Raw genomic sequence first — 25,469 nt, 5'->3', positions numbered from 1 at the left:
TTTTTGTGGTGCACCACTTTAATCATATAGACATTAAGATGTGAATATACATTTCCCTTATCTGCAGTGTTGTCTTTAGTGTAATATTTTTTCTGCTTGAGCTTTGTCATGTTTAGATGTAAGTTATTGTATTTTCTGCTGCTGCTTGCCAGGCATAGTGCTACTAAATTTCACTTTGTATTACTCTGTTAAGCTAGTTTTACTACTGATTTATTTTTCTTGTTGCTGCACATTGGTTCATATCAGTTGTAATGCTGCATTGCTTAGTAATTTAGATTTACTGTAGCTTGCTTTGCCCATTGCATTTTTTTTTGTCATTGCTGTTTGTGTTAATGGTTTTGTGCTGCTGCATTGCGTCGTCCCTTAGTTTAAGCATATGAGCTCAGTAGATTTAAGTTAGCTTAAGAAGGGGTGGCCTATATAAAAGAATAAGTTCGATGAATTGGAAGAAATGCACTGAGAGGTTAAAAAAAAATGCACAGAAAGCAGGTATAGGTAAGATTTTCTTGGAAATAAATGATAAGGTGAGATAATGGAAAATAAATGATGAGGTAAGAAATATGTGAACATATAAATACAGAAAGCATGCTTGGATAGGATTTTTTTGGTGGAAACAAATGTTGAAATAAGACGAAAGATCTATGGAATGAAGTTTTGGGTCAGACTGCAGTACCAAATGTTACACTGAAAAGAAACCCTGTCCTTTCCTTTTGTGTTATCCCACTATATGTTTGTGTATCCTTGTGTATTTATTTTCTTCCTGTCTCTGTGTACTGTTTCATAGAATTTTTTCTCTTCTAATACTAAGCTACATTCACTATGATGAGAAATACTATTACCCTCAAATATAATTTGCATTAATAATATGTTATTTACTTCGTAAAGATGTTTAGCCATTATTTGTTCTAATGCTCATGTGTGAAGTTGATATTTCAAAAGTTATTCTGATCTTTTATGTATGTACTTATCTCGTAATTTTTGTAACACTGATCTATTTGTTATTTCGATTCTTTTGTAAAGCTTGTATTACTGCAAATGTTATCTGTACTATTATGTTCTTTAATGATATATTTTGTACCTTTGTTATTGTATTCTCATGTTATAAAATTGTAATTGACACCAGTTCATCAAATTAAGTAACTTGTAAGTTACATTTCAAGGACATTTCAAACCAATTCTTTGTGATTGGACAAGTGGTGGTTTATGAACTTGCTATATTGTCCACAAGACTCTTCGATGGTGATTGTGCACCTGCACAGTCGCACATTTCTACAAGGACTGCAGTGGGTCTGCACCTCTGGTGGCCCACCAATACCATAATCTCTACTAGGACTTCAGTGGGTTTGCTCTGTGATGACCAGCCTACCAATATTCTTCAAAACTTCGACTGATTCTGCTGTGGGTTTGCTCTGTTGTGGCCCATTACCTGTCAGCATGTCAAGAGTCAGCACTGTCTTTCCGTTGGAAGGACAACACTACTTGTTCAAGACTGCATGGAAATCCACTACTTCCATGTGCATTTTCTTTTACTGCTCAGACATTGAGCAAAAACACTGCTATTTTACTGTGATGAACGATCAGGACTGTCTTTATGGACTGTGAGAAAATTTTAGCTTTTGACCAACATTGTATCGATAAGTGTGTGCATTTCATTTCTTTGTTATTGTAATTATGAAAAAAATTTTCAAATCTGTATTGGCCACTGCCCAAAACAATTTGTAAATTTTTTTGTGGGGAGCATGGGGCTATGTAAGTAGGCTGTTTATGTTTTTTTATTGGTAACGCCGCCGCCACGTATCGCTCTGTATGAAAATCACTGGCTTTGCCGTGTGCAATCTGTGGCTGGTTTGCATTGTTGTCTGCCATTGTAATGTTGGGCAGCCGCAGCTAGATGCTAACAGCGCGTAGCGTTGTGCAGTTGGCGGTGAGCCGCCAGCAGTGGTGGACGTGGGGAGAGAGATGGCGGAGTTTTGAAATTTGTAAGAATTGGTGTCATGAACTGATATATATATTATGACTATTAAGGTAAATACATTGTTTGTTCTCTATTAAAATCTTTCAATTGCTAACTGTGCCTATCAGTAGTTAGTGACTTCCGTAGTTTGAATCTTTTATTTAGCTGGCAGTAGTGGCGCTGGCTGTATTGCAGTAGTTCGAGTAACGAAGATTTTTGTGAGGTAAGTGATTTGTAAAACGTATAGGTTAATGTTAGTCAGGGCCATTCTTTCGTAGGGATTTTTGGAAGTCAGATTTCGTTGCGCCAAAAATATTGTGTTTCAGTTTAAGCACAGTCTTGTATAATTTTTCAAAGGGGACGTTTCACGGTGTCAATTGTACAAAATGTTACGTACATAACTATGAAATGACTCAACAACAGTCAAATATTTAGAAGCTACCTCGCTACTGGATTTAAGATTATTATCTCATAAGTCACTATTTCGTGTAAATGGGAGCCAGAATTGTGTGATTGATGTAATCCAAAGGTAAAGACAGACAGTTTTTAAAGCCGTTAAACTTAAAATACTGATGAAATACAAATGCACATACAGATAAGTGACGTTGTTGAGTGACAGAACAGCACAACTCCATACTTCAGAATCTTTTATTGCCCTGTGAGCTAGTACATGCCCTTTATAAGCAAAAATATGAAAGTTCTCAGAGAGTGAAATAACGGATTAATGAGTAGAATAGCAGTCCATATTTAAGAAATTGGTTACTATATTTTTAACTTCGTTGTTTAGTGTTTCTCTGCCTTTTTTTAAAAAAAATATTTGTTTATAAACAGTTGTGTTGTTTAGAAAGCAGGTGGAATAGCATTAAGACATATAATAAGTAATTCACTTCTTATTAAGACCAATAGTATCTATTTCAGAAAAAAATGATGCTGAACATTTACATTACATTTATCTGATTGTGGAACAATATTAAAGCATTACGAAAATCGATGTTGCTTCTCAAAACAGTGTTCCACAAAACGGATTCATGATTATCGAAGTGATTAATGATCTTCACATATTAAAAAGCTATGTCGCCCATATACTGGGTGTCACAGGAGAAATGGTTGATATTCAGTGCTGTGACAGGAATGGTTATTGGACGCAAAAAAGATCTATCTCCGATAGTGTAAGACAACTCTCTTCTACTGCAAACTCTTAGCCTTCCAGATTTTAGGAGGAGGTGGGATGGACCAAAATAAGCAAAACTTCTCTAGAAAATACGGGCTCTGGAAGATCTATGAACACTTGTTCAGTGGAACAGATGTGTTTCACAGTAGCGAAGATTTACTGGACCTCATAGCTCATAAGGTTTATTGGATTTTTTCTTATTTTTCTCCATACTATCATCTCTGAAAATATGGAAAGATAGATTTGTGTCAGAGTATCGATGATGAAAATGTGATCATAGCTGTTAAAGTATGAATTTTAGTCCCAATGTTTACTACACTTTTCTGATTCTAATGATCGTTCCTGTTATGTTTCTGAGCATAATTTTAAGTGTCCTGCCTCCTCTCGTCCTCTTCTCTGTCACTGATATCGCTGTCACTGGCGGTGTCGCTGTCCACCCTCTGTGACGTTGAATATTGGCGTGTGTGTTACCTAGCACACATGTACACTTAATGTGTCGTTTCTGAAATACTGTCTCTTAATGCATTTGATTGTGCCCGTTGTTGTTGGTCTCTTATTGCAGTGTATAGACGTATTTCTGTGCGGTCTACATCTATTATTGGTGTAATGCCCGCAGAATAAGACAATGTGTTCCGGGGAAACTTTTTTCTCGCATGTTCATGTAGGCGTCTGTCTCTGTTTCAGTGCAGGGTTTAAGGTCCGTTGGTCAAATATTTGTGGTCCTCGAGCGCGGCGGTTACCAGTGTGGTTCAAAATGCCTCCAAGCACTATGGGACAACATCTGAGATCATCACTCCGCTAGAACGTAGAACTACTTAAACATAACTAACATAAGGACATCACACATATCCATGCCCGAGGTACTGTTCGAACTAAGAACGTAGCAGCAGCGCGGTTCCGGACTGAAGCGCCTAGAACCGCTCGGCTACAGCCGCCGGACTACGAATGTGGAACCACTGTCCCTGTGATATTGAAGATCCACTATGGACGCGCCATTGACCTTCTAAACGCAAATTCTTGTGTAATTGCCGACATGGTATGACCCAATTACCATCCCAAGTTCAGAGACGATAAACACCTACGAGCCGGCCACGTTCACTACACACTGATCAGCCAGACAATTATAACCTATCTGATAGCAAGTATACCCATCATCGCCACGGATGACTGCAGCGACGTGGCATGGAAGCAGTGAGGCCTCGGTAGGTCGCTGGAGGGAGTTGACACCATGTCTGTACACTCAAGTAACCTGATTCAGATAAATTCTGGGGAGGGGGCGGGGGCGATGAGTTCTGAGAGCAGTTTAAATCACATCCCAGATTTTTCCAATTGGGTTCAGAGCTGGCGAGTAGGGGCCCCACCGTTTTTCCTCGAAACACTCCATCACACTCCTGTCCATGTGACATGACGCATACCTTGTTGAAAAATACAACTGCAGTCGGGAAGCGTCATCTTCATGAAGGGGTGTACGTGGTCTGCGGTCTGCAACCAGCGTACAATACTCTTTGGCGTCATGATGCCCTGCACGAGCTCTACTAGACCCTTGGGTACCCGCGTGAATATGCCCCAGAGCATACTGCAGTCGCCACCAGTTTCTCTTCGTTCCCCAGTGCAGGTGGCAAGCAGCTGTTCCCCTGGAGGACGACGGATTCACTCCCTCCTATCGGCATGATGAAGAAGGTATCGGAGTTTCATATGACCATGCGAGGCCGTGCCACTGCGTCAACGCTCCGTGCCGATGGTCACTCGTAACTGCCGATGTCGAGGTGACAACATTGGCACTTACATGGATCGTCGGCTGTGGAGGCCTGTCGTTAGGAGCGTTCGGTACACTGTGTGTTCAGACACACTAGTTTTCTGCCCAGCACAAAAGTCGGATGTTAGATCCGCCTATTACACCTTTAACGAGGGTTGGTCGCTCAACCCCACGACGTGTGGACGTGATTTTACCTTGGTTTCTCCACATGTTGATGAGAGCTCTCCCCGAACACCCGAATGGCTCTGTGCACAATGGGACTTAACATCTGAGGTCATCAGTCCCCTAGAACCTACAACTACTTAAACCTAACTAACCTAAGGACGTCACACATATCCATGCCCGAGGAAGGATTCGAACCTGCGACCGTAGCGATCGCGCGTTTCCCGTCTGAAGCGCCTAGAACCGCTCGGCCACACCGGCAGGCGAACACCCGACAAGTCATGCAGTTTCCGAAATGTTCGTGCCGAGTCTTCCGCCATCACACTGTGCCCTCGGTCAAACTGAAACAGAACGTGCCCCTTCTCCATTCTACAAACGGACAGTACGCTCTCTAATATTGTATGTACCGTGCGTGTGCCTGATTGTCTATCATTCCATGCCAGATGACGCTGCTATCGCCTTGAGCGGTTTGTATCGATAATAGGTCGGTGAGCATACTGTTCTGGCTGATAAGTGTGTAACTGCCTGCTGAGATATCGTGTCTGATATCGCGAAATACGAAGCTCCCATCCGCAGCATTCGGACGTCATACATGGCATATCTTCAAAAGGGAAAATATTCTTCGCGTGACTTTTCACACTCAATTTATACCAGTAGACCACTGTCCTCACCTCCCCCGGTTCTGGTTCTTTTTGTGTTTTAAATAGGTTCGAATCATGTTCAAAGCTTTCTGGAAGTTGGTGAGTTCCCTCATCATCAGACACCGAATGAGTATAGTTTGGGTGTTCTGAACCCCATACCTCCTGAACTATAGTTCGTACAATGGTATAATTGTGTAGGTATATTCAGTGGTATTCGCGGATACTGTCTACAAAATGAATTGCAAATAAATTTAGTAATAAAGAAGTAATAAATTGAAAGGTCATTCACTGCATTGACGGCGAATGTGTACTAAGCGGCAGGGGTTTTGTTTTTTTTTTCCTTTTTTTTATCCAGCCATTATTTTGTTGAGGGTGTCAGCGACGAAAACTTTCGAAAGTGTTTGACAATTGTGTAAACTTTCTGGGAAGTCGAAACATGCTGTCAATCTCAAATACTGCGTGAATATAGTCTGGCTAATTTGCGCGCCTTGAGCTACGCTCCCTCAAGAGAGACACACACAATTTCTAACTTTAATACTCGACTAACTGCATTAAACATATATTGTTAGATTATACCTCTTAATGAGTAGACTATGAATTATTTTAAACTCGCTCAGTAGCTATACGAAATACTGATAATACAATTTTTCTGACCTACACGGAATTCGATGGGCAGTATGCGGTTGCTGAGCGTTTGATTGTTAAAGCGCTTTCGTTATATACACTGAAGAGGCAAAGAAACTAGTAAGTACCCTTGCCTAATATCTTGTAGGGTCCCAGCGAGCACGCAGAAGTGCCGCAACACACGACGTGGCATGGACTCGTCTAGTGTCTGAATTAGTACTGGAGGGAACTGACACCGTGAATGCTGCATGCCTGTCCATAAATACGTAAGAGTAATGAGGGGATGGAGATCTCTTCTGAACAGCACGTTGCAAGGCATCCCAGATATGTTCAATAATTTTCATGTCTGGGGAGTTCCATAGCCAGCGGAAGTGTTTAAACAGAAGCGTGTTTCTGGAGCCACTCTGTAGCAATACTGGACGTGTCGTGTCGCTTCGGCCCGCTGGAATTGCCCAAGTCCGTCGGAATGCACAATGGACACGAATGGATGCAGGCGATCAGACAGGATGCTTAGGTACCTGTCATCTGTCAGAGTCGTATCTAGGTGTATGTGGGATCCCATATCAGTCCAACTGCACGCGCACTACACGATTACAGAGCCTCCACCAACTTTAAACGTGCTGGGCCCATGGATTTATGAGGTTGTCTCCATACCCGTACATATCCATCCACTCGATACAATTTGAAGCGAGTCTCACCCGGCCAGGCAACATGTTTCCAGTCATCAACAGTCCAGTGTCAGTATTGACGGGCCAAGAAAAGGCGTAAAGCTCTGTGTCGTGCGCTGATCAAGGGTACACGAGTGGGCTTTCGGTTCCGGAAGCCCACATCGATGATGTTTCGTTGAATGGTTCGCACGCTGGCACTTGCTGGTGGCCCAGCACTGCAGTCTGCAGCAATTTGCGGATGGGCTGCACCTCCGTCACGCTGAACGGTTCTCTTTAGTCGTCGTCGGCCCCGTTCTTGCAGGATCTTTTCCCGGCGATAGCCATGTCGGAGATTTGTTGTTTCACCGGATTTCTGGTATTCGTGGAATACACGCGAAATATTCGTGCGGAGAAATCCCTACTTCATGGCTGCCTCGGAGATCCTGTGTCGCATCACTCGAGCGCCGACTATAACACCAGGTTGAAACTCGCTTAAACCTCAGTAACCTACCATTGTAGCAGCAGAACTGCGAGAGACAGTTGTTGTCTTATATCGGCGTTTCCGACCGCAGAGCAGTATTCTGTCTGTTTACATATCTCTGTATTTGAATACGCATTCAAAACTGGTATGAACCAGTTTCTCTGGCGCTCCAGTGTAGGTTAACGCATAGTCTGTGTACAACAGTCGCCGCCCCACATCCCCTTTCCCTTGCTCCCACCCGCCGCCACCCCCTTCACGTGATCTTGTCTGAGTGATCAAAAAAATATAAAATATTGAAAACATGTGTACTGACGGACGAAAGCCCTACGATGACTTTCGGTATTACTGCAGCGACACTTGACTGTGTAGCGAGTTCGCTGTATAATAGATGAAGAAATCAAAGTAAAAGCCCACCGCCCACTCTCTGTACTGGTCAGTTAACGCACTAAACCAACAGCCCATCCAATGTTGCAACGCGCAACAGTTTGCTTTTTCCCCAACCCCATGTTTCCTCCCATCGAACCGCTCATATCTCTATCAGATCGTTTCCGCTTCGCGTCTGCACTGAACAGTATTCAATCGGCGCGAGTGGTTTCGACGTCACGTTATTAATGCTCTAGAATACAAAGCGCGTGCGTTCCGCACCTAGAGCTGCCGAATCGCCACGCAGCTGCCGTCCGCGATACCGGAATCGAGTTAGGGAGCAGCGCTCTCTCAGCGAAACTAGTTTCCGGGCAACGGCGGCCGGAGCGACCACAGCCAACAGCAAGAAGCGGCGCTTCATTCTGCGACGGAGTAATTGCCGTCGCTCAGCAGCTACTCTGTTGCCTTCCAGCGACCACCAGGCGCTGCGCGTTCAGCACATACCCTCGCGGCGGAGCGAGTGGAACGCAGCGCCGTGCCGTTCGTTTACCAGCTGAAATATAGAATCGAATGCTCAGCTGCGGTACCTCAGATAGGCTCACGCCTACCACGCCACCCAGTACGGATTACGGATAACGGTTATCGCTGGAACAACCGATTTTCGGTTACATCAATTTCTCTCCACGCCTGTTTAACCTGGCTGTTAAAACAGCTTAAAATAACCCGTTTCTGAAATAGCCAATTTCGGTTATATATTCCCATTATTTCCTGTAATTATACTTAGAAATCTGTAAAAGACTGAAAAAATTTAGAATCGCTCAGTTTCAAGACACGTACAATCAAAATATTAAATTTAATAAGCAAATGAAGGAAAACTTATTCGGTCCAAATAAAGGGTAGAAATTGAGGTCGAAAAAATTCTGTTTTTCATGTTAATTGGCAGTGGCGGCTCGTGAGTATGAATCCATGAAATAGCATCTGCTGTATAACAGCTGTAATTATGAACAAATTTATGCAACTACTCTCCGTCTCGGCAGCCAAATGGTTCAAATGGCTCTGAGCACTATGCGACTTAACTACTATGGTTATCAGTCTCCTAGAACTTAGAACTACTTAAAACTAACTAACCTAAGGACATCACACCCATCCATGCCCGAGGCAGGATTCGAACCTGCGACCGTAGCAGTCGCGCGGTTCCGGACACCAGCCAAATACTAATATTATTGAAGTCTTATCATTCATCAATTGTCAGTTTCTGGAACGGAAAAACAGCATAATCTCTTCTTGTGAAAAGTCCTAACCTTCCGCATAGTCCACATAAAAGTTAATATTAATGCATATTACACTGTTCTGTAGGTACACAATAAATAGAGAAAATTAAACTGCAATATAATCGACATTGCCTGCCTGTAAAGAAAATCCATGCGTCTGTTTTCCAATCGCGCAAATGTCTCGGTCACTCTATGACTGAAGTCTTTAGTATCGTTCGCAAACATTTTCTCAATTCAAGTATTGCAATTGCCGAAGGCCTGTTTTTTTTTGTCCGTGTCTTTCACAGAAGGTTTTTATTCTTTTCACTGTTGAGAAACAACGTTCAGGTACAACTGTTGTAAGAGTGTTATAAGTATCCTCATTAGGTCACATAACTGCGGAAATGTGTCTGGATCCAAGTTGTAGTTTAATAGAAGCTGTAGCACTGCAACAGCGCCACCTGCGCACTGAATGTCTTATCTGCTGTAGAATACTTCTAGCCATGTTCGGAGTTGCGCCTTTGATAACCATAGGTACGGTTCAGCAGTACTGTTAAGTCCTATCTCAGGAAAATTTGTCGGAAATAGAGAAAATGAGCTCACATCTAATAATTCTTGAATGAAAATCTTGAATGAAAATCTTTCATTCGTATGACTTATTATGGCGTCACAAACTTTCTTCACATCCGCTACTTTATGTTGTGATTTTCTTTAGTTCAGAATTTGTTCTTCAGTAGATGACGTAATTTCTTCAATGGCAGTATTTCTTATTCCTGTAATTACATCTTTAGACTCCAATAAATATTGTGTATCCGTTATTGCTAAAAGATTCCGATGTTGTAGCTTCTGGAAGAGTATATCTGCATGTTGCATGATCCTCTGAAAAATTCTAGTCGAAATAACTCAGGATCTTTCAAATTGGAGAGGAGACCGTAACTCTCTTGTCTGCTTATGTCATGTGCACTACCAGAGAAGTTAATCTTTTCTAAACACTCCATCATACTTTCTTTGTTCGCTTTAAATGTGTTGACTGTCCGTATGTCAAACATCCATCTTGTAGTTGCTATCCATGGTAGTTTAGTTTGCACAACTCTGTCTAACACACTTGTTTTCTGTGACGACGGGGAGAAAAAAGGTGGAAGGCCGGAGAGATGAGAAAAAAATATTCTGTCTGATATATTAATAGATACAGCTTTCTACAGGACCAGATTAGATTGATGGACATAGCAGTGAACATAACGAGCCCCTCGATATACCTGATTAATTCATGCCTCAACACCGTTAACGACTCCGCTCATAACAGCAGTACCATCATAGTATTAAGCTATCATCTTTTCCATCGGTCCATCTGTTTTTTTTTTTCCAGTTCAGAATTTGTCGCCGTAAATAACCTCTCAGCAGCCTGCGTGTCAGGGCTATTGAATCCACAAAATCTCTCCACAACAAAGCCATGAAGTTCGTACCTATACACAATGACCAATTGTTGCGTGGTAGGCACACCTGTTGTTTCGTACGCCGTTATAGCCAAATAATGCACACTTAAAATTTCTTGCGTTATTATTACTCTGCACAAACTTAGCATACGATCCAGAAGTGCAAAATGAACTATTTTTGATGTACCTCTAAACACTGTTCCGTTTCTCAGTGTTCCTTCATTGAGCCGTCAGTAGCACTTGCTAAGTTTACAAGCCCACGAAACAGTCCTTGGTTTTCTCAATCCTGCCTTTCGTTGTGACCACGTAAAGATAACTCAAACGCCCTCAAAATTTTATGCTGTCTGTTAATCTCGAGAGGGCATGTCTCTTCCTGACCATTTGGTCCTTAAGTTTCCTGACAGACTCTGTGTACGCTGTCAGCTGAGTGCGGATGTTCACTTTACCAAGCACTGAAATTTCAAAGTCCGGATTTTTGTGTAAGTAGGAGTTTTCGAGCCTTTTTATTTTTCAGACAAATGTACAAGAACCTGAACACCTATATTAGTCCACGAATTAACTTCCGGACTGAAAATCAAATATAATAAAGTTATTGTTTTGCGTTGCACCCACACACACTTCTATGTTAAATTTTCGCTTATACTCACGCTTATTTGATTTTGTCACATTCTCAACCAACAAATCTAGCCTGGGGGGAGGGGGGCATAGTTACTTTTAGGCTGACTTGTCTTACAATTTAGTTTTATGTTAGCCTTTAAAATCCATTCAACATAGTTCATGTTGGCACTGCACACGAAATCCGTTTCACTATTTCGTGTCCATACTATGACCTACACGGTATCCAGCAAACTTCAACACAAACTGTCGTATATACTGGTGACTAAATTTAGGTAGTGACGCCTTAATGTCTACCAACATCGTCACCTGACTACAAGTAAATGAAACCAACTAAACCGGTGTACTCTCCTGTTAGGAATACAAAAGGATTATTGTATGATAAAATCCAAAACTTGGAAAGTACTATAACTCATTCAGATACCCGCAATATGGGTTTTTCTCTCAGTGTAACATACTGACGTCCGATTTAACTTTACTGTATATCGAGTGAGTTGGCATATCTGACGAGTGTGTTACAACCTAACGCGATTTACTTCAGTCTTGAAGGCAACGGCAAGAAAGGTCTGCTGTAGTGTGCTACCATCTAGTGGCACTGATGAAGACTTGTAATTGAATAGCAAGGCCTAGCTGTGCACGCCACAACCCATGTACGTTGTTTATCTGATTAGCAGGTATTTGTCCCATAAGGCAATTACGTCATGCCAGCCGTCCATGCACAGAAGCTCGTAAAAACGTGTATGTACAATTGAAGGTGTGCTCGCGCCACGGATACCAAGTTTCACAGAGTCCAGAAGAGTAGCAATGTGGCACAGCGCGGTGGATTTAAGTGACGTATCCTTCAGATGACTCCACCTACATTACGTTTAACAGCATTCAAAGAAAAATAACAAATAAACCCGCTAGGTGTCAAAAGTTTGGGTGTTCACGTGCTCTTGTGCACTTACACAGCAGCCGCCGCTGTTAATTTGTCCGTTTTCAAAGGCTTCAAGCATGTGAAGACAGAGGCAGGAGATCAGCTATTTTCCATTTTTATTGTATACTATGAATGAATTGTTGTTAAGTTTTAAATTTATTATTGTTATTTACAGGTAACTTCCTCTTTTGTTATATCATAGAAATTTAAGACATATCTTTAATCCTCTAAAGCAAATGAAGAGTTATACTTCGTTGCTACGCCACTTGGAAAAATATTTCCAGTCTACGATTGGTGCGATTCGGCAATACAACGCATGTTCGGCGATGACAGCGAGAAAATACCGTACAGACCAGGTACGTGTGCAGCATTCGCTGTTTAATGCATTAATACATGTAATAAAATTTGTGGTATATGATCTAGTAACTAATACAAAGAGGTCCTCTCTGCAAGGGCGACTTTTGAAACCATATATGCGGTGGTGTAGGTTAGTGTCCCAGGAATCACATGCTGGAGCGATTCACCGCAGTGCGTACTCTTTTTCAAGTAATGGACGAAAACGAAAAAGTCTCGTAATTTCGCGCCAGAATCTATACCGTTATAATAGCTGTCAGCTGACGTAGTGCAATGGTCAACATGTCTGCTTACTGTGCAAGAGGTTGTGTGTTCAGATCCTGTCTAGTGCTGCTAAATGATTTTTTTAAAAAAATTCAAGTCTTTCTCGAAATGACTTTGATAACTATATTATAAAATATTGTAGCGAAAAATACATTTTTGACCGCATTGAACAACCTATAAAAACAGATGATTCTAATTTTATTTTTAATCGATGCATCAGCATTTTCATACTTTTAAATATAATTATGGATAAATAAAAAATAATTAAAACCACATACACAAGAAATCCAAGTGAAAAGAGAGACAGGAACAAAAATGTGACTTAATGAAAAAACTTAATACAATGCTTTCAACAACCTTTAATCTATACGTAGGGATTGAACAACCAGCTCTTTGCACACAATCCTGCCTCATCAGCTGACTCGGTAGAGCCGTTCCTGATGTCTAGAGCAGCTGTCTCTGTTTGGTCTGAGAGACACGCGACGAAATTTCACTCTCACTGTCTGGCTGAGGTTGAATAATTACGCTCTCAGTAGCTTCGTCCATCATTGGGTCTGTGTCCCAGTACTCGTTCATAATAGTTTTCACTTCAACACACGCGTTCTTCCAATCGTCTTTCGTAATGCTCTGTATTTCAGCCGCAGCCATTTGTTTAAGTTGGGGAAAGGTAACGCGACGTTGCTCTATGAAACTTTGTTTGATTAAATTCCAGTTAAGATCGGTGGGGTTCAGATAACAGTTGTATGTCGGAAGGCCGATCACTGCAAGTCCTTTCCTGGATTCTTGTATTCCTCTATCTTCTGTTTATTCTGGCTCGGGTTTGTAACGTTTCCAACTTCCAAGAGTTCGTTGCGTTTTAAATCCGCACCGAATGGAATTTTATGTTCCGACAGCCATTATCGTTGTATCTGCTTTGCCAGAAGATGTGTCAGGTGTTTTACTTTCGTGAACACAATAGTAGAGTGCAGTGTCTAATACCTCTGCACTTCCGCCTGGAATATTTGGTATTAGGACATTTTGCAATCATTTCATATAATTATCACTGTTCATTTCGTTGTGATAATGTACCGATGTTGATCTAGACTCATAACTGAGCTGTCAATCCTCAATGAACGCCATTTCTCCTCCCACATGAACCTCTACTGTTCTTTGTCCAGAACCTTCACTTTTCTGCACACTTTGTACGTCAGTATGCTTCCAACATTTACTGACAGTATAGTGAATATGCACCCATGTTTCATCAGTATATACCATGGATTTCTTCGCACGTTCGTCGTTTTCTCTCAAAGTCCTGAAAAAGCATGCACCCCATACTACAATTTCCGCCTTTCCACCAAAAATGTTCGTCCATCCTTCAAAATTTTGCAGAAAGTGGTTCGTTTCCTGTGAAATTAATGTCCCTATTCTCCTTCACCCAGTAGTAAATCTTTCTAAGAGTTAGTATTTTTCTTTCACCGTCGTAATAGTCCAAAAATGTTCTTTTAAGTGAACAGTTATGAAAGCCGTCGAGATACTAGGCTTTTTTCTCAGTCTCTTCTTCCTTTGTGCCACAATTTTCTGACCACTCTCTTAACGTCGTTCAAAACATTACGAGCTGTCCTCACACTCTTCCCTACTACGGCTGCTGCTCTCTCCAGAGCTATTTCTAACGGTATTAGCAAATGTTTTCGCTTTTCTCCTCAGCAGAACTGAACTGCACTGTTAATCAAGACTTTACAGTGAGAGCCTACTCTTCGATAACGTATATTTCCGCGATCACTGTCCATTACAGCAGACGCTTAGAATACACGGCAGTAGTTACGCACTACGACAATAACGTGACTGGTGGTGGTTAGTGTTTTACGTCCCGTCGACAACGAGGCCATTAGAGACGGAGCGCAAGCTCGGGTTAGGGAAGGTTTGGGAAGGAAATCGGCCGTGCCCTTTCAAAGGAACCATCCCGGCATTTGCCTGAAACGATTTAGGGAAATCACGGAAAACCTAAATCAGGATGGTTGGAGACGGTATTGAACCGTCGTCCTCCCGAATGCGAGTCCAGTCTGCTAACCACTGCGCCACCTCGCTCGGTAATAACGTGACTGTAGAAAGCAGAGCCACGTGCATTACTCGTATATTGTCAAGTATTGTCGGAAGCGTCCGGCACCATTAGTATGTAAACAAAGCTTAATACCGCGTTCTGTCGTCGGCAATTGCAAAATGAACAGGTAGCACCTACCTTAAACAGTGACATACGGAAAAATCGGGATATATTTGTCTTAAAATGCTCTATTATTCGTTTGCTATTTGTTAGTTGCTCGGTTTCTGTGTTTCCTATAATAATGCATTATTTCAAACCAATGCAAACTTTACAAAATTACTGATTTTTTAAGAAAGATTTATTTAAAAATGAAACGTTTCTGCTCTTTTTCTTTGACTAATTGATATTTCGGTTTGTTTAATAGGCTACTACTGAAAATTAGGAAACACCTGTTTTGGACAAGACGAAACAAAGACCGGTAGATACTGGTTATGCAGAGATGAACTACCGGTATCTGTTTTAGCTGGTAGGTTTTTCCCATCGCTTCTACAGTTTCCAGAAACGGCGGTTACGCGTTACACTACCTTTCCATTTTCATCAAGAGGTCCAGGAAGCCATCGATCGAGACAGTCAGGTGGGTGCGGTATTTTTTGATTCCGAAAAGTGTTTGACTTGTATCACACTAAATTTTATTAACAAAAGTACGTTTATATGAGATATCAAAATTTGTACCTGGACTGATTTACACCGAAGGATAGAAAAACAGCAACACCCTCAAGGAAAAGGAATTTTTTTTTTGAAAAGTGACGTTATTTATCATTATAGGGGTATACGACAACAAATCCAGAACAAATGAAACAAGCATGTAACACTGATACACAGTGCACGTACCTCTGAAGGCAAAGGAGGCGTGTATTCTCGTAGGTAAACGGTCATAAACGTGACGAATGGCATCCTGCGGTAGGTTGTCCTAAGAATCTTGCGCCTTTTGTTGCAATTCGACAATGGTTCTCGCAGGCACGGGAGCACGAATGAGTTATCGCTTCATCACGTCCCATGCGTGTTCATTTGCGAGAGATCTGCAGGTCTACCGGAAGGGCGATTGTTATACAGCACGAAGAGTAAGTTGGGTTGCAGCAGCCGTATTCGGACGTGCACATCACCATCCTGTCGAAGAAACGGCAGCAACTGCACTGGTTACATTACCTTGCTGAAACACCAAATATGGCATCTAGTTGCAACTTATAACAGCGCTCCCCGGCCACACACACACGCCACGAGACATGGGATGGGACTTGTGAGTCGTGGGCAAATGTGCCCTACAATAAGCAGCTCACGGGCTGTACGCCCCACACGTGTTCATCCATCACTTGTATACACAGACCTTAATCTCATCACTGAAGACACCAGAGTACCGCGATTGGTGGTTTCTGTGCGCCAGCGGTAGCCTGCCCACAGGCAAACGTGATCTTAATCCTGCAACAAAGAAACGCTTCCCGATGGACCCCGTGCTCCCTGGATCACGTTCGGCCAGCCACCGATGCTCGCTCCATCCGGCGCACTTGACCTGCCTCTGTACTACGCAGGCGTCCAGAATCTGGTCTACAGGGCTGGTCATGTTCCAAAAACCACTGATAAAAGCGGCCACTCCCCCCACACGTACAATGTGCTCAACAAGTGCAGCAATTCGTCGATATGTCCATCCGTATTCCGTCAGGCTCACCATATGACCTCGTTCAAATAGCTGAAGTTATCGTTTGCGTGCTTATCGGTGACATGTGGTTGTGCCCTAGCAAGAATGATTCGCGTACTGTTCGCCTCTAAAATCAGAACAGCTACTGCCTGGAGAGTCGAAAGAGGCCTCCTGGGTTCCATCTGATGGTCGACGACCGTCGAAAATGAACTACAGAAGCTGAAACCCCTCCGTACGCACATAGCCTGGTGACACTAAACACACTGAGAGAGGACAACTTACTGTCTCACCTATCTTTCATAAAGATTTTTTTGCAACCTACGCAACTTGAGTGAGACTCTAGAATGTTAACGGCCTGAGCTGATGATGGAGCCTGGAAGGGCGTTAAAAGCATGAGGTACTTTTATGGTTCTTAGTTCATAGAAACGGCGTGTTGGAAGTTGAAAGCAAGTGGCTGCGAGCCCATCCCACAGTAAATATTGCGAGACAGGCCCATAGCCGTACAGGGCAGACAGAGCACCCCTAGTTGAGACAGGTCTCCGGCAGTACAATGCCGCTATACCTACATTGGTGCCAGCCAAAGGCTGGGCTGAGTGCGTCTACATAGTGGAATCGTAAACTGGGCATTGTATGTAGCGCCACGCCTAATAAAAAATCACAAGTTTTCGTGTTTACTGATACTGCAAATAGGCCTGTGACCCTTTTCCACCGGCTGCCTCGGTGGTATAATACACTACGGCGTCTGAGAAACGTTTGGAGATAGAATCTTCATGACACCACATAGCTAGCACTAACATGCTCCAAGGCAGAGGCGATTTAGATAAAGATCTTTAGGATTGTATCTGTTCACGTGTTGCTGTAGGAAGCGATGTGACTTCAGAGAAAAACATCATCTCCCGCCGTGAATACTTAAAAAGACCAATAATTGGCGGTTTATTTTTTTCCCATACACGCAGGTTTATTAACTCTTGCGCTGGTTCGACATGAGTTTGTGCTGCCATGTAGTAATGGAGATTTAGCGCCTCTAAAGCCCTGTGATTGGCTCAAGATGGGATAAAGGCGGTGTCATTCGTGCACTTTGCAGGAAAACGATTTTTTTTTTTTTCCTGCAGAACTGCGAGGCACTCGGGCTCTGGACTTTGATCTGGAAGCAACATCTGCTCGAAGCTCTGGCATGTGCGGTTGTTGCTTACGACCTGTCTTAAAACTGACCACTTGAGAGTAGTTAGACTGGGGAGCTTGTAGCGAAATTCTTACTGTACCGACAGTGTGACTTAAAACGTCTCAGACTACTCGTTTCCCGAGGGCACACCTATTCGTTTTGGTTTACCAGTCCTGACGTTTGGAATCCTTGTGCGCTCTGTCGTATAAGTGACCAAACTGGTCCTTGGTACGACCAGCGAGCAGGTGTGTCACACACTGAAATCTACCTGAAGGCTCTGGTAGAGAGTAAACTGCGGTCCGTCTACCTGATCGCTAAAGAGTGTAAGATCTTCCTTTTCTTTCGTGGCCGTGCACGACTCACAGACGCCGCCTTATGCCTCACCTCCGCCCCGCACATCTCGCCAGCTGCAAGTTACATCGCTGCACAAAGCAAACAAGGTAATGTACTGCTGCTCCGGCCTTGTCAGGACGTACAAATCCCAATCGGCACTTGATCTCAGCTGCACCAACATAAACTTCTGTAGATTTGAACCGTCAAAGTCTCCTCAGTGTCAAATTAATTCAGATTGCGTTATCCATATTTTTTTAGGGCCGAGGTACTTGAATCATTTTTACCACCAGGGTCCCTGTCCATTGTGGTCTTAAACCACCAGTAATTTGTTTACGATATTCTATGTATTTTGCATAAATTATGTTAGGCTTTGTTTTTTGGGAAAACAAATGTTGTCAGTAAAGTAGATTTTGCATACATTCTCAATCATTTTTTATGTAGCCCCCAAACAGCTTAACTTTCAAGAATTTTCTGACATTGCATTTGTAGGGAGAATGCAGTATGTTATTTCGGAGAGTCATCGAGAGAAGTAGAAATAATTTCAGGTATGTCTCAAAGAGAATGTGTTTAGGCCCTTGTTGTTCGTGTTATTTATTAATGACCTTATAAGCAAAACTATGCTCCTCACAAAGCGAAAGAGAAATAGATCCAACGGCTGTCATAATATTGGTATCAATCAACTCAAAGCAATAGCAGGGTATAATACACTGAAGCGCCCTTGTTGTTCGTGTTATTTATTAATGACCTTATAAGCAAAACTATGCTCCTCACAAAGCGAAAGAGAAATAGATCCAACGGCTGTCATAATATTGGTATCAATCAACTCAAAGCAATAGCAGGGTATAATACACTGAATCGCCAAAGAATCTGGTATAGGCATACGCATTCAAATTCAGAGATATGCAGTCAGAATACGGCGCTACGGTCGGTAATGGCTATATAAGGCAACAAGTGTCTGGCGCAGTTCTTAAATTGGTTGCTGCTGCTACCATGGCAGGTTATCAAGATTTAAGTGAGTTTCAACATAGTGTTATAGTTGGCGCACGAGCGATGGTACACAGTATCTCAGAGGTAAGGGTGAAGTGGAGATTTTCCCATACGGCCATTTCACGAGAGTACTGTGTATATCAGGAATCCGGTAACACATCCAATTTCTGACATCCCTGTGGCCACAGAAAGATCCTTCAAGAACGGGACCAATGACGACTGAAGAGAATCGTTCAACGAGACAGAAGTGCGACCCTTCCCCAAATTGCTTCAGCTTTCTACGCTGGGCCATCAACAAGTGTTAGCGTGTAAACCATTCAACGAAACATAACCGATGTGGGCTTTCGGAGCTGAAGACCCAAGCGTGTACCCTTGATGACTGCACGACATAAAGCTTTACGCCCCACCTGGGCCCGTCAACACCGACATTCGACTGTTAATGATGAAATATGTTGCCTGGTCGTACGAGTCTAGTTTCAAATTGTATCGAGAGGATGGACTCGTACGGGTATGGAGATAACCTCATGAATCCATGGACCCTGCATGCCATCAGGGGAGTGTAGAGGCTCTGTAAAGTTGTGGGCCGTGTACAGTTGGAGTGTTATGAACTTCTGATACATCTAGATACGACTCTGAGAGAAGAGACGTACGTAAGCATCCTATTTTATCACTCGCATCCATTCATGGCCATTGTGTATTCCGACGGATTGGGCAATTCGAGCATGACAGTGGGACACCCCACACGGCCAGAATTGCTATAGAAAGGCAACAGGAACACTCTCTGAGTTGAAACACTTCCACTGGCCACCGAACTCCCCAGGCATGAGCATACCTGGGATGCCCTGCAATGTGCTGCTCAGAAGAGGTCTCCTCCCCAGCTACTTCCATTGCTGATGGACTACATTTCCTGAGGAGTCTACCAATGAATCTCTGTCTGGTACACTGTGTGATCAAAAGTATCCGAACACCTGACTGAAAATGACTTAAAAGTTCGTGGCGTTCTCCATCGGTAATGCTGGAATTCAATATGATGTTGGCCCATCCTGAGCCTTGATGACAGCTTACACTCTCGCGGGAATACGTTTAGTCAGGTGCTGGGAGATTTCTTGGGGAATGGCAGCACATTCTTCACTGAGCTCTGCACTGACATGAGGTTTCGATGTCGGTCGGCGAGGCCGGGCACGAAATCGGCGTTCCAAAACATCTCAAAGGTGTCCTATAGGAGTCAGGTCACGACTCTGCGCAGGCCTGTCCATTACAGGGATGTTATTGTCGTGTAACCACTCCTCCACAGGCCGTGAAATACGAACAGGTGCAATCACCACCCCCCGAATTGCTCGTCAACAGTGGGAAGCATGAAGGTGCTTAAAAAATCAATGTAGGCCTGTGCTGTGATACTGCCACGCAAAACAGCAAGGGGTGTAAGCCTCTCTATGAAAAACACGACCACACCATAACACCACCTCCTCCGAATTTTACTGTTGGCACTACACACCCTGCCAGATGAAGTTCACAGGGCATTCGCCATACCCACACCCTGTCATCAAATCGCCACATTGTGTACCTCGATTCGTCAGTCCACACTACGTTTTTCCGCTGTTCAGTCGTCCAATGTGTACGCTCCTTACACCAAGCGATGCGTCGTTTGGCATTTACCGGCGTGATGTGTGGCTTATGAACAGCCGCTCGACTATGAAATCCAAGTTTTGTCACTTCCCACCTAACTGTCATAATACTTGCAGTGTATCCTGATGCAGTTTGGAATTCCTTTGTGATGGTCTGGATAGATGTCTGCCTATTAGACATTACGACCTTCTTCAACTGTCGGCGGTCTCTGTCGGTTAACAGACGAGGTTGGCCTGTACTTGCCCCTTCACGTTTCCACTTCACTATCACATCGGAAACAGCGGACCTAGGGATGTCTAGGAGTGTGGAAATCTCGCGTACAGACGTGTGACTCAAGTGACACCCGAACACTTTACCACGTTCGAAGACCATGAGTTCCGCTGAGCGCTCCATTCTGCTCTCTCACGATGTCTAATGACTAATGAGGTCGCTGATATGTAGTACCTCGCAGTAGTTGACAAGACAATGCACCTATTATGAAAAACGTACGCTTTTGGGGGTGTCCGGATACTTTTGATCACATAACGTACGTGCTTTTCGTGTGGTTTGAGTTCTACGTGATTCCACTTTAAATCGTTCCGTATGCTTACTCCTAGATACTTTATCGAACTAACTGCTTCCAATGATTGTCCTGCAAGCGTGTAATCACATACCCAAGGCTCTTTCTGTCTATGTATTCGCAATACGTTCCATCTGTTTATGTTGAGGTTCAGTTGCCACTTCCTGCACCAATAGTCGATTGTCTACAGATGTCGCTGTATTTCGCTGCAATATTATAGCGATGCGATTTCTGTACACAACAGCATCATCCGGGAAATCCTCAGGGAATTTCCGACATTATCTACTACGTTATTTATACACAGAAGCGCCAAAGAAACTGATATAGGAATGCCTATTCAAATACAGAAAGATTTAACAAAGCAGAAAGCGGCGCTGAGGTCAGCAACGCCTATGTAAGACGAGTGTCTGGCGCAGTTGTTACATCGGTTACTGCTGCTACAATGACAGGTTGTCAAGCTTTAAGTGAGTCTGAAGACGGTGATGAGTCGGCGCACCAGTGACGGGACACAGTACCTGGGGATTTTTCTATACGACCGTTTCACGAGTGTCTTATGAAACGAGGACTCTCGTAAAACATTAGATCTCCCCTGCCGCCGTAAAATGATCCTGCAAGAACGGAACTAGATACGACTGATGAGAGTCGTCCAACCTGACAGAAGTGCAACGCTTCCGCAGTTTGCTACAGATTTCAGTACTGGGCCATCAACAAGTGCGAGCGTGCGAACCATTCAACGAAACATCGTCGAAATGGGTTTTCGGAGCCGAAGGCTCACTCGAGTACCCTTGATGACTGCACTACGTAAAGCTTTATGCATCGTCTGGACCCGACAAACCGACATTGGCTTGTTGATGATTGGAATGATGTTACCCTGTCGGACGAGTCTCGTTTCAAATTTTATGGAGGGGATGTACGTGTGCGGATGTGGAGACAACCTCATGTATCCATTGACCCTGCATGTCAGCAAGGGACTGTTCAAGCTGGTGGAGGCTCTGTAATGTTGTGGGGCTTGTGCAGTTGGAGAGATGTGGGACGCCTAATACGTCTAGATACGGCTCTGGCAGGTGACACGTACGTAAGCATCGTATCTGACCACCAGCATCCATTCATGTCCATTGTGCGTTCGAATAGATTGGGCAGTTCCAGCACGACAATCGAACAGCCCACCACACATCCAGAATTGCAATGGAGTGACTCCAGGAATACTTTTCTGAATTTAAACAGTTCCGCTGTCCACCAGACTCCCCAGACACGAATATTATTGAGCATATCTGGGATGCCTTGTAACGTACTGTGCAGAAGTGATCTCAAACCCCCTCGTAGACTTACGGATTTTCAGACAGCCCTGCACGATTGACGGTGTCAATTCCCTCCAGCGCCACTTCATACATTAGTCGAGTCCATGCCACGTCGCGTTGTGGCACTTCCGCGTGCTCGAGGGTGCCCTACACGATAGCAGGCAGGTTGTCCAGTTTCTTTGGTTCTTCAGTGTACGTATCGTGGAAAGTAATGGCCCTGTAACATTCCCATTGGAACCAACTCAGGTTACTTTTACGTTTGAAGGGTTCTCTCTGTTCAGAATGACACGATGTGTGCTGTTTGCTAGAAACTGTTTAAACCAATCACACAGTTACTCTCATATTCCGTACGCTAGTATTTTGTTTATTAGATGGCAGTGGGGAACTGTATCGAACCCTTCGTACGCGAACATAAATCATGTTCCAGAATTCTACAACAAAACCGACGCCAGGGAAGAAGGCCCCCAGTTATGTACGCCTGTTCGATGACTCTTCATGCCAGCCATAGTGGCCGAGCGGTTCTAGGCGCTTCAGTCTGGAACCGCGCGACCGCTAAGGTCGCAGTTTCGAATCCTGCCTCGGGCATGGATGTGTGTGCTGTTCTTAGCTTGGTTAGGTTTAAGTAGTTCTACGTTCTAGGGGAGTGATGACCTCAGAAGTTAAGTCCCATAGTTCAAGAGCCATTTCAACCGTTTTTTGACACTTCATGGAAACGTGGATGACCCTTGCTTATTTCCATTTATGTATGAAAGTTTCGCTCCTCCGAAGACTTACGGCAGAAGAAGGGCGAGTGCTCACACATACTGAACGTAGGATCGAACTTCTATCTCGTGAGGACAAGTGGCGCGTTCTCTGTAGAATGATTTGAGCAGCTTTTCTATACGTTGCTCACTTAGTTTGATACCTGACATTTTGTCGATCGTGCGACGAATTAAAGGTGAAACTACAGTGCGACCTTACTCTGTGAAACATTTTTACAAAATGACACTTAGTATTTCCGCCTTTTCAGTGCCATCCTCACTCAGTTTCAGTGCCCTTAGAGTCAGAGAGTGGATCGACCAATCCGTTCACTTTTTAACATAAGATTAAAACTTGTAAGGATTTTCTGTCAATGAAACTACAAGCACCTCAGAATTTACGTACATTTTTGCCGAGAAAGAAGAGCTTAGCGCTGAGCCCCCCCCCCCCCTCCCCCCTCCTCCGCGCGCGCAACTTGGCTCCGTGAGCGGCGGCACAACGCCACCCTGGAGGTGTGCCGTCGTCCGTGGCCCGCCGGCGCTCCGGTATTAATGAGGCCATTTAAAATTCCTTGTGCGCGCCGCGCGTCGTGCCGGCTGCCATTGCCACTCCCTGCGGCCACAAAACGCTTCTTTGGAGACGCGAAATTTGCCGAGGTGCTCGGCCCTCGGTCCGAGGATGGCGTCAGCACGACGCGGCACCTGAGTGGGCGGCCAGCCGCTGCCCTCTGCGTGGGACTGCCGAGAAAAGACCCGGCGTGGCTGGTGCTCGTGCGGGACTTTTTGTAGACTGGAAACTTAGACAGCTGTTTCCTAGTATGCCAGTGCTAAACCACTGCATAAAAAAGGGGATTCGTCTGATGTCAACAACTACCGCCCAATCTCTCTTCTCACTCACTTATCCAAAATTCTTGAAAAAGTAATGTATCGTACAGTAGCTTCACATCTTTGCAAAAATAAAGTATTAACAAAATGTCAGTTTGTTTTCCAGAAGGGTTTTTCTACGGAAAATGCTAAATATACTTCCACTAATGAAATATTAAATGCTCTGAGTAACCGGAAGTCACCCGTTGGGATTTTTTGTGATCTATCAAAGACTTTTGATTGTGTAAATCATGGAATGCTTCTAGATAAGCTCAAGTACGGTGGTATGAATGGTACAGTGCTCAAATCGTTTAAATCGTACCTAACTGGAAGAGTGCAGAAAGTTCACATAATATGCAAAAAACTGGTGATTTCTTAAACTGGGGAACAATCGAGAATGGGGTCCCAGAAGGCTCGGTCTCGGGTCCTCTGCTGCTCTTAATATACATTAATGAATTGCTATTCTATATTGACGAAGATGCAAAGCTGTTACTTTTTGCCGATGATGTAAGTATAGCTATCACACCCAACAGACAAGAATTAACTAACTGGTCAAATTGTAAAAGATGTTTTTCAGAAAATCATTAAGTGGTTCTCTGCAAATGGCCTCTCATTAAACTTTCATACAACACAGTATATACAGTTCCACACAGAAAATGGAATGACACCATTAATAAATATAGATTTCGATCAGAAATCGGTAGCTAAGGTAGAATATTCAAAATTACTAGGTGTATGCATTGATGAGGAGTTGAACTGAAAAAAAAAACCACACACACGAGGATCTGCTGCAACGTTTTAGTTCAGCTACTTATGCTATTAGGTCACTGCAAATTTTGGCGATATACATCTCAGTAAATTACCTTACCACGCCTGTTTTCATTCTCTGCTTTCGTATGGCATCATATTCAGGGGTAACTCATCATTGAGTAAAAGAGTGTTCATTGCACAAAAGCGTGTAATCATAATAATTGCTGGAGCTCATCCAAGATATATATATATATATACTTATGAAATTTGTTGTTAACAATCCGAACGAATTCAATCTTCCCTATTCAAGGTTAAATCTAACTTTGGCTCAGAAGGGGGTTAATTATGCTGCAACAAAAGTCTTTGGTCACTTACGTAATAGCATCAAAAGTCTGACAGATAGCCATGTAGCATTTAAAAGGAAATTGAAAGAATTTCTTAATGGCAACTGCTCCCACTTCTAATTAGATGAACGTTTGGATATAGCAAGTGGATAATTTCCCCAAACCTCACAAAAAAATTAAAAATATTGTCACGTAATATTTTGTGTAATGTAATATCTTGTGTAAACACCTTTTATTAGCTTGAGACGTACCACATCATTATGAAGTTGTCGTCTCTAATTAGATGAATGTTTGGATATAGCAAGTGGATAATTTCCCCAAACCCCCCCCCAAAAAAATTAAAAATATTGTCACGTAATATTTTGTGTAATGTAATATCTTGTGTAAACACCTTTTATTAGCTTGAGACGTTCCACATCATTATGAAGTTGTCGTATTCATGATCTATGGAACAGGTACTAATCTCTA

The 25,469-nt window shown here is 43.2% G+C and overlaps 1 protein-coding gene across 1 annotated transcript in view; it reads right to left on the bottom strand.

Annotated features, from left to right (window-relative positions):
- Positions 1–25,469, bottom strand: part of LOC126281758 (phorbol ester/diacylglycerol-binding protein unc-13-like) — a gene marked incomplete at its 3' end in the record, with an annotated part of 634,664 nt that overhangs the window by 319,684 nt on the left and 289,511 nt on the right. The gene's annotated exons all lie outside the window — the stretch shown is intronic.

Source organism: Schistocerca gregaria, chromosome 7 (genome assembly GCF_023897955.1).
Source record: "Schistocerca gregaria isolate iqSchGreg1 chromosome 7, iqSchGreg1.2, whole genome shotgun sequence".
NCBI classification, from domain to species: Eukaryota; Metazoa; Arthropoda; class Insecta; order Orthoptera; family Acrididae; genus Schistocerca; species Schistocerca gregaria.
The sequence above is the reverse complement of the archived record's forward strand: the minus strand, read 5'-3'. Positions and strand labels throughout refer to the sequence as shown.